Genomic DNA, 9,424 nt, shown 5'->3' with positions numbered 1-9,424 from the left:
GTGGAGTACTGGTTTGGGCTGGTATCATCAAAGATGAGCTTGTGGGGCCTTTTCGGGTTGAGGATGGAGTCAAGCTCAACTCCCAGTCCTACTGCCAGTTTCTGGAAGACACCTTCTTCAAGCAGTGGTACAGGAAGAAGTCTGCATCCTTCAAGAAAAACATGATTTTCATGCAGAACAATGCTCCATCACACGCGTCCAAGTACTCCACAGCGTGGCTGGCAAGAAAGAGCATAAAAGAAGAAAAACTAATGACATGGCCTCCTTGTTCACCTGATCTGAACCCCATTGAGAACCTGTGGTCCATCATCAAATGTGAGATTTACAAGGAGGGAAAACAGTACACCTCTCTGAACAGTGTCTGGGAGGCTGTGGTTGCTGCTGCACGCAATGTTGATGGTGAACAGATCAAAACACTGACAGAATCCATGGATGGCAGGCTTTTGAGTGTCCTTGCAAAGAAAGGTGGCTATATTGGTCGCTGATTTGTTTTTGTTTTGTTTTTGAATGTCAGAAATGTATATTTGTGAATGTGGAGATGTTATATTGGTTTCACTGGTAAAAATAAATAATTGAAATGGGTATATATTTGTTTTTTGTTAAGTTGCCTAATAATTATGCACAGTAATAGTCACCTGCACACACAGATATCCCCCTAAAATAGCTAAAACTAAAAACAAACTAAAAACTACTTCCAAAAACATTCAGCTTTGATGTTAATGAGTTTTTTGGGTTCATTGGGAACATGGTTGTTGTTCAATAATAAAATTATTCCTCAAAAATACAACTTGCCTAATAATTCTGCACTCCCTATATTTAGAGCTATTACTTTATTTTCTTTTACTCTCCACTATTGCTCCCGAGTCACAGTTCCTCACTTTTAGGTATACAATTAGAGAAAACTGTATTTGCGATTTCTGATTTGCAGCTAACTTTCAGTAAAACAACAAACACTAGGAAAACAGAAAAGACAAAACAGAGTCAAATGACCCCACCTACTTATTGTTACATAACAGCAAGAAAAAAAATAGCACCAGTAATCAAACCCATTACTGAGAATTTTTGGGGATATGGCCCAGAAGAGGATGTCTCTCTTTTGATCAAGCTAAGATTAGAGATGAGTAAATAAAACTTCTCATCGTCTCTTTTCTTGAATCACTTTGTGGTTTGCACACCTTTGGATATGGCCACCCCTGATGCCAGGTTCTTACACCCACATGTCAAGAGACAGCTGAGGTGCTGACCTGCTTTTGTCTATGTGTGAGGTCCTAATGGCAGTCTAACAGTTGTCCCCATGTGTTTTCCACTTAAGGTAATGCTGACTCTGTCACTTTCCCTTAATTTCCTGTTATCACCTTCATTATTTAGCTTTCACAAGGAATTCATTTAGGTTTGTTTGCACTGATGCTTTCTGTCATAAATCAATAAACACAGCAAAAATAATGTAGATTAATCTGTTGTTTTATTTCATTCTTGCTGTTTTTAGTGGTTATTTTTTTGTATTTCTTAGGCAATGAGAACTGAGAACTGTGTGTGATTTTGACATTCATCCTTTCTGTATAATTACTGCTAAACCAAGAAAATACACATTGCAAATGGTAAGAATTTGATTTATTTCATGAACATGTTTACCAGTATTAGATTGTCAGACTGATCTAAAAACAATCCCATCTGTTAGGCCTCATCAAATTCTTTCACAGACACTGTCTCAAACTGGTGTAATATAGCCGGAATAGTTAGATTGCTCAGCCGGCAGAGTCAGCTCCTGTGAGCAGTGAAGATTTTGTCACTTTTGTGTTGCTAATGCCAGCTTCAACCCCACCCCACAGTGCAAAAAGCACACCTCAAACAGATTCAGATTTCACTCTGCATACACTGATGTCCCTGAAGACCTTCAACAGGATCCTGCTGTGTCCTCTTATGAGGTGACAGGTATGACACAAGTCGACAAATAGTCACAATCTGACTTCTCTGACTGTAGTTCTCACCATCAGCAGCAGTCTTGACTGAGCTGCCAGTGGCAGCTCAGTGCTTCATTTGCTAACCAGCTGGTGACCTATTGTTTTTGCTCTGAGCTTAATAATCATTGCAATCAATACTTTGTTGTAAAGAAAATCACACATAATCTCAACTAATCTGCAAACAACAACTAGAGAGAGATATACAGACTTTATTTTCTATTTTACTTTGAGGCCATATAAATATGTGATATATATATATATCAAGTGGTGATTCAAGTGGACATTTAGTGTGCAGAGAGCCTCTCATGAAAGACGCATGGGGAATATGTATTTGGAGTGGGCTCCATGTTCAGTATATAAGTATACTGCTCAAAAAATTAAAGGAACACTTTTTTGCATCGTGACAATTAAACTGAGTTACTGATCTGTCAGATAAGTGGTGGTGGTGGGGGGGGTTCTAATCAGTTTCAGCTGCTTTGGTCTTCATAAAATTAACAACAGGTGCACTAGACAGTGAGGCAATCCACAAGACAGGAATTGTTTTACAGATGGAGGCCACAGACATTTGGCTAGGGTCAGTGTCACTACTGGTAGCATGAGGTGACACCTGGATCCTACAGAGGTTACACAGGTCCAGCTCCTCTAAAATGATACCTTCGTGCGTGCTATTCCCAGTAGGCTTGTGTGTCTCTCAGCACACAAATCAGGAGCATACAGGAGATTCCAGGAGACAGGCTTGGATAGCTGGACTGGGTCATAGAGGTCCTTAAACCATCAGCGGGAAGGGTATCTGAGGAACAGGATGACCACTACCAGAGCCACAAAGTGAGCTCCAGCAGGCCACTAGTGTCAATATCTCTGATAAAACAATCAGAAACAGACTTCATGAGGATGGCCTGTGGGGCTAATGTCCTCTGGTGAGCTCTGTTCTCACTGCCCAGCAACGTGTAGCCTGATTGGCATTTGCCATAGAATAACAGAATTGGTAGGTCTACCATTGGTGCTCTGTACTTTTCACAGATTTCACAGATTGGTTTGGTAGTGGGTCAATATATCCATGGAGAGAAGTAATTTTTTAAAATCTATAAATTGTCATCTGTTTGTTCAGTTTTGGTTTGATTTGGTTCTCTCCCTTGAGTTTTGATCAGCCTGTAACTGAAGAGGTCTGCTCGCTGCTTATAATGTTTCCAGGCAATTAAATGAAATCAAAGAACAAATGACTCACCCGTTCTCAAGCTGTTATATAAACAAACAATGAGATAATTTCAAACCATGAAAGGCTTTTGATCATTCCCCTCCCTACTAAATGAAAGCTATTTTCTTGGTGCCCAGCAAACCTCATTCCCCCTTAGATAAGGTGTTCTGGTGCGAGATGTTTTTTTTTTCCTTTGGCAAAAGAGGCCTTGGTACACAGCAAAAGGACTTACAGAGCAACCTTTAACACACTCGCAAAGGCCACCCATCACACAGTCTGCTTCATTAGGCCAGCTGCTGCCCTGTTTTCTATAAGGAGTCAGAGGGCTGCTGACAATAACAGGTGACAGGTGATGGTGGGAGGGCCTGGGACAGCAGCTCACCCTTCTCTGTGGCCAGTCACTGTTGGTTTAGGGGCTCCCAGGCCAGTGCTTGGGCCTTGTGTGATGGATTGCTACAGCTGACATGGTGATGGTTGGGGGAAACTGATCCAACAACAACCTGACCCTGAGGACCCCAAAGCCTTTTCTGAGCTCCCTTTTTATTGTGCTCACTCACTGAAAAGCAGGATTAGAGAAATGTATCAGTTTGCTGGACAGTTTATGGTCTCTTTAGAGATGTTAGAGATGTGATTTCAGCTTGTGAGTGTTAAATAGCAGTAACAGAGGGTTTCTCATTCTGCACTACCTCAATGTGTTATTTATGATGATATACACTCACCAGTCACGTTATACCTTTGTGTTTCAGAGCTGCCTTAATTCTTAATGCCACAGAGTTAACAAGGTGCTGGAAACTTTCCTCAGAGAATTTGCTCTATATTGACATGATAGCATCAGACAATTGCTGCAGATTTATCAGCTGCATATCCATGATGCAAATGTCTGGTGTCTGTGGAGGCCATTTGAATACTCACTGGCATGTTCAAGAAACCAGTTTGAAATGATCGCATCTTTGTGGAGTAGGGCATTATCCACAAAGTACCCTTCAGAACATGGTTACAATGTGGATATGAAGACATAGGAGACTTTTTGTTAGTGCGCCAGTGCTCACTGCTTCACAAAAAAATAATGTTGCTCTTCACTAACACAAACATACAAATGCAAACTTCTTAAATTTAAAAGAAAAATATATATATTAAAATAACTAAAAACTAAAGAAATTGCATCAAGCCACAGCCTCTGTCCTTCCTTCCATCCTTTCAAACCATAAAGGGATGGAGGTGGTCAGCAACGATATGTCTGTGAAGGTTCTCAGTCATCCAGGTCATCGTAGTCAAAGGAGCTTGCAAAGAAAAGCGTCTGGACTTCTTTAAGTTGCTTGAAGACGTTTCACCTCTCATCCGAGAAGCTTCTTCAGTTCTAAGGTCAAATGGTGGAGAGTCCCAGATATAAACCTAGTGGGAGTATCCCCCCACAGAGGGACAAAAGGACCCCCTGATGACCCTCTAATCGCCTGAGCCAAGGTGGGAAACTGGGCGTGGGTCCCAATCAGCCAGAGTTTCGGGTGTGTCCATTGTGAAACCTGGCCCCACCTTATCATGCAAATTCCTGAGGTCAGATGGCCCAGGATGTGAGTGGGCGTTAAGGCGTCTGGGAAGGGATCTCAAAACTGGATTATAGATGGCAGAGAGTTGGTGTCGTAAACCCCCGCCTCTGTTCAAAGATGGTCGCTCACAGTGGACATAGATGGCTTCTTTTACTCCTCTTTCAAACCATCTGTCCTCTCTGTCCAAAATGTGAACATTGGCATCCTCGAAAGAGTGTCCTTTATCCTTAAGATGCAGATGGACTGCTGAGTCTTGTCCTGTGACAAGTTTCTCTGATACGCCGGCGTATCAGAGAAACTCAGGAGAGTTTTCTCCAAGCATGACATCCCAGTGTATTTCAGACCCAGCAACACGCTCAGACAGAAACTGGTTCACCCGAAAGACAAAACGCCAAAACACAAACTTAACAATGTGGTGTATGCTGTACAGTGCAGCGAGGACGCCACTCACATCCTGGGCCATCTGACCTCAGGAATTCGCATGATAAGGTGGGGCAAGGTTTCACAATGAACACACCCGAAACTCTGGCTGATTGGGACCCACGCCCAGTTTCCCACCTTGGCTCAGGCGATTAGAGGGTCAATCAGGGGTCCTTTTGTCCCTCTGTGGGGGGTCACTCCCACTAGGTTTATATCTGGGACTCTCCACCATTTGACCTTAGAACTGAAGAAGCTTCTCGGATGAGAGGTGAAACGTCTTCAAGCAACTTAAAGAAGTCCAGACGCTTTTCTTTGCAAGCTCCTTTGTCAGCAACGATACTTAGACTGTGGTGTTCATTTAGTACAAAGCAAAGGATCTAAAATGTGCCGAGAACACCAATACACCATCACCAGCAGCCTGAAATAGTGATATAATTCATGATTGGTTGTTATGTCAAAGTCTGACCCTGCCATCCAAATGTTGCAGCAGAAGTTGAGACTCATCACAGCAGCTTTTCCAGGTGAGCCCATGTGAATTGTGGCCTCTATTTCCTGTTCTAATGTGAAATGACTGGCACTAAGCATGGTCTTCTGGTGCTCTAGCCCATCTAATTCGAGGTTCAACATGCTGAGCAGTCTTTGGACAGAATTGTTTTTGGACAATTCTATAAATCCTGAATGTGGTACAAAAAATCCCAGTAGATCAACACTTTCTGAAATACTCACACCAGCCTGTCTGGCACCAACATCCATATCTCGTTCAAAGTCACTGAAATCACTTTTTGTATGATTTTACTGTTCTGTTCTATTGATGCGCATGTTTTACACATGTGATGATGAGCTGACATAATGATTTCAGCTTCTGTATGTCACCAAACAGGCTCACAGAATTAGCTTGTTAAACTGTTATTTGAGACTAATTTTATGTTCAATTACATTACATCAAATTACACTGTAACTGAATTCAGTTTGTGCTCGGCTGACCATCGTGACGCCATCTCTAACCCAATAGTCTCCCATATGTGGTATGTTGTGGTACTCACGCCCATAAACATGTTTCCCATCCACCCTCCATATGGGCCCCCACACTGACCTTCATCTCTGTATTACACACATGCACACACACAGTCCTCCCTCCTTCCTTCCAACCACATGAAACAGACAATCAACAATAGCTGTTTCAACAAGGTAAAGAAAACTAATATGAGTGACTGATATTATCAGTAGATGTGATGTGAATAAGACACAATAATATATTAAATACCAAAACAATTACGCAAAAAGAATTTTCTTGCCTGAACAAACAGCTGCCAGATAAACATTTAAAGTCAGTGAGTATGTCTTCTTAAAGTTGCTATAAAACACTGAGAGAGCCTTTCTGAGTTGAATAAAAGTGAAAATAAATCAGGCAGTAAGATAAGGATCAGGTGTCTGCACACTGATGTATTTGTACTGAACCTTAAGGCTTGTTTATCCAGCTGTGCTAATAGACTCATTATGTGGAACACGTGTAGATTAGCCCATAGCCGAGGCCCGGCTGAGGAGCACTGTAGCTCCTTTTAGAGTCATAATGTACTTTCTCTGGCCAGTGTTCAGTTTTATTATGTCCTAAAATAGGAAATCCAAGGACAAGCACCATAATAAAGTGATCCAGTGGGGTCAAACTCATAATGTCTGCACTGGCAGACTAGTTTTTTAATTATTAACCACTCATTAATTCAGCTGTTTCAGATGCAGCCTTTTACCGCTGATCTTAACTTATGTAACAGCTGTGCGTTTTCTGCTTTTCTGGGCTTAAGATATAAACATTGATGTACTCAGTTACTGTTTGCTTAACACTTTACTTTGCCTTCGTAGTAACTCACAGGATTAAAATGTACTTTATTTTTTTCCACTCAACTTGTGTCACAGTTGTGCCTTTTTTTTAAAAAGAAACAGTTTCACTTATTTTTGAGTTGTCATAGTGTTCACTTCTAAACCTCACAGAGATCCTGCAACAAAACTGAGCTTTATTGTAATTCCACATTGCTAATAACGTACCTGTTGACTACTGGGGAAAAAAAGCTGTCTCTGCCAATCTGAACCTTTAGTCCCACAAACATTTCTTCATGGATCTGTTCCATTTGGCTCAGGTGAAAGGGTTCAGGTGAGAGCTGAGCTGACCTGTTACCTGCTTCTACAGCGGCCCTGAAAGGTCAGAATGCACTGCAACGTAAGTAAAACAAGAGCAAAACGAAAAATGCTGACAAAGTGCACAAAAAAACCTCCCCAAACATCCTTAACAAAACTCACAAAACAAAACCAAAGTGTGGCGTGACATGCTAACAGTAAACAGCTAGTAGCAAACATGTAGCTACAGTATTGCATGATGACTCATGTGATTAAACTGCACATTACCTTGCTTTTTTCTCTTCCTCACCACACTGATTAATACACTCTTTCTTTTAACCATCAGTGCAGTTCTTCACATGCGTTTGTAGTGCTTTTCTACTTGCTGGTGTTTTTATTAAGATGTAGCGTCTCGCAAGAGCTAGCCGATTAAAAACGTGTGTAGGACACTTCTGTTGTCACATACAGCTCAGTTCGGTGATGTTAAGAAAGGTTTAAAGCTACCGTGTGAAAATAGCTTTAAAGTGAGGAATCACATTTTATGAGACCAGAAAACTGCTGGACACAGAATGTTAATGTTTTGGGGCAAATACTGTTTTTGAAAAAACAGCAACCTATCAGCAACAAATATCCAGTTGCCTGCTAGTTTATGGTGAGCATAAAACTATAACGTCATGTTTGTTATCATATCTATGGCCACACAAAACAGATGCAATTATGTTAGACATGTTCGACCAGCTTGTTGAACACCTTAGTTTGTTTGTAATTCTACATTTTTTACATTTGGAAATAACTAGTAATTGTTCCAGGTGTAATTAATCCACATATATGTAACTACTCCATATATGTGATTACAGTCATGTAACATAAAGGTTCAGATTTACTGTTCTGTATAACACAAATCTTTAATTGAACAGCTGTGTGAGTCAAATGGGATATATTGTGCATTTCCATGTGTGTTTTGTCTGGGATCGTTTAGGTGTGGAGTAGCTGTGGGGGGTGACAGTGTCAGCTGGTCCATACAGTGAGACGACACTACAGCACTTCCACTCCATTGACAGCGAGGAAGTCTCTGGTCTGTTTGGTGCGATCATCAGGACAGCTGGTGCCTCGGCAGCTGCACGGCTGCGGGGTGGCTGGGAAAGAGCCCGTCCTCGGCAAACCCAGTAGGGGCTACTTCATCTGCTCAGCTGTTACCCACCCACCCCCACCCTTCCTCCTTCATATCCTCCCAGCTCCCCTATTCTTCATCAGCTGAAAGCAGCAGGAGAGACAGCTGGCTGATGCTGCCAGAAAGAGGAGGGTGAGGTTGTGTGTGTATTTGCATGGAGCACGGGGTAGTCAAAACACCAGTGACATCACTGCCAAACTGAAGCATTTAAATTCACTCACAAATGTGTTGTTTTGCTCCTGGTTGCTTGTCTTATTGTCAACTTGCAGGCTTCTGTTTGTGAAGACTGAAGTGAGTTTTCAGCATTTAAGTGACATAATTAAAGTGAACCTGCCCATTTGCACTGGCTTTAACACTACATGCATTAATAAAGTAAACTGGACTTTTTTTTACTTTGTATAAAGCACGTATGCTGTACTTAGTGTTTTGTTTCAAATTGATGCTTTATGTGCCAGTACCAATAATATCCTATTTTGTTATATACACTAACCCTGTGAAGCCTGAACCGTGAGATAAATGAAGCTGGAGTGTTTATTTAACCTTTTGACAATTTTTCAAAAATAACAATTTGCATATATTTTAACATTTTTGCGGCATTTGGCATTTTTGGACAATTTATTGATTGATCTTAAACAAACAAAAGAAAAATTTCAGATAAATTCATGCATGGTCCTAAGTCCAGAACCCCCTGGGTGTCTGGTCATTTGCTCACATCTCTTCCATTTACTCGATTCAATATGTGTCCAACATGACCTCTGTTTTCTTCTTTTTTCCAGTCCCTTGTTTCATGATTTTATTAAATGCCTGAATGACTTGTATTTATTTTTGTATATATTTGCACTATCTGTTGAAGACTATGGTGTATCTTTTTGTTTTACCACTTTGTTTAAGTGTTAGACAAAAAAAAATCAGGAATCCATCCAATACTGAGCATGCACTTTATAACCAGTGCAACACTGCAGGGTAAAAGTGCTTATTTTCATATCATTCTGAAGGATGTTACAATACAAAAATAACTGTGCCT

The sequence above is a fragment of the Maylandia zebra genome, linkage group LG7 (genome assembly GCF_041146795.1).
Source record: "Maylandia zebra isolate NMK-2024a linkage group LG7, Mzebra_GT3a, whole genome shotgun sequence".
In the NCBI taxonomy this organism is placed as follows: domain Eukaryota; kingdom Metazoa; phylum Chordata; class Actinopteri; order Cichliformes; family Cichlidae; genus Maylandia; species Maylandia zebra.
Note: the sequence above shows the minus strand (reverse complement) of the source record.